Below are 1,742 nucleotides of genomic sequence, written 5' to 3' on the forward strand. Positions count from 1 at the left end.
AATCTATAGTTTCCTGGAAGGGGGGTGTGGAATAGCAGGCGGGGGTCAGGGCATGCAGGGTATGTCTAGGCATGTCTAAAGCAGCAGCCAAGCATTTTACAGAAGCTAAAAGAGCAATTAGTGGGGGTCTGGAGGGATTGGGGGGTAGCAGGTGAATGAAGAGGGTCTCAGGGTTCTACATAACTATGAAAAAGATTCCTTTTTTTGAAAATATATGAGATATGACATTAAATTCATCCTCCTCAAAATAGCACAATTTTTCTCAAATTTCAGGAATAAACTACCTTTGTTTTAAATTGAAGTTATCATAAGAACTTAATAATTTGGAAAAAAAAGATTGGCGTTTCTCTTTCAGCATAAATGTTGCACATTTCTTTATATATTCAAGAACAATTATATTCTAACTAGAGTTTCCTCTGACTACTGTGTACATTCTATTATCCCCAGATAAATGATACATGACAGGCATGAGAGGACTTCATTTAGAAATTATTGAAAAACAACACCGAAAGGAAAGCAATCAAATACCTATACCAAATATATAGCAGAAAGAAGATCAGCTTGAAACTTTAGAGACTGAAAAATATGTAGTTCTACAAACACACACATACAAACACATACACAAAACACTTCTGAAATAATTAAAACTCAGCATCAAAAATCTGCTATAGTTTTAAAAATAATTATACATGTTTTCATTTCAGTCTAACACCATGCTCAAAATATATTTAAGTTATTATCAGAGTGCTGTGGGTGGGTGTATTATGAATTCTACTGATACAAAAACAAGCTGTTGTATAAGTAGTCATATCCTAAAAGTGGTGTAAACATGTTTTTAAAATGAAATTGTATAATGTTGAAATTGTGTGCTGATGAATTACAGGAGCTCATTTAATTTGTGATTTGAAAAATTACAGCTTCCACAGTTATAGCATATGGAATACTTGTTTTTAGAGCTCAGAGATAGTTTGAAGGTTGTAATGTTCACCAACACAACCACTGGAAAAGTATTCATCTTTTACAGAATAATCAGGAAAATACCAATAGGAAGGAAATGGCCAAAAGGAAGAAAGGGTAGGGGGATCAAACAGAAGCTGATAGGAAGAGAAGTAATGGAAGTAGATAATTTGTGGAAAACAATTTGCTTTGGATTAGACAAAGGGAAATATTCCCCGAAGACTTTTCTTGAAAACACTCTTACCTAAAATTCAATCTCAAGCAGTTAGAAATTAGTATGGCAAATGTTTCACTTTATTAAACAAAAAATCATTCAAACTTTAAAAGTTCTCTAATGAATATAGTTGAGTTTACATGAATGAAAGTGCAAGAAAAATGGATGCAGAAAATTAAATGTGAAATTTTTATTAAAATACAAATTAAAATAGATCAAAACTGAGTGTTGATGTACTTACAATTTATGTCAAAAAGCCAAAATACCAAGATGCTTAATATTGTGCAAGTAAGTAATACTCAGTCGTTTAAACAGCTTATCCATAAGAGCCAATTAATACAGTAAACTATTTCTGATATATTTATTATATGAAAAACACTTGACACAATAATATGTAGTTTTCTTACCTATTAAAATATTCATGTTGTGCTGGGGAGATGATTCAGTGGTTAAAAGGACAGACTGTTCTTGCAGAGGACCTGCTTTGATTAGTAGAACCCACATGGTGGCTAAGAACCCTCTGTAATTACAGTTACAGGGATTTCAATGCCCTGTTCTGATCATCATGGGA

Source organism: Nannospalax galili, unplaced genomic scaffold (genome assembly GCF_000622305.1).
Source record: "Nannospalax galili isolate Female #2095 unplaced genomic scaffold, S.galili_v1.0 scaffold1879, whole genome shotgun sequence".
Lineage (NCBI taxonomy): Eukaryota > Metazoa > Chordata > Mammalia > Rodentia > Spalacidae > Nannospalax > Nannospalax galili.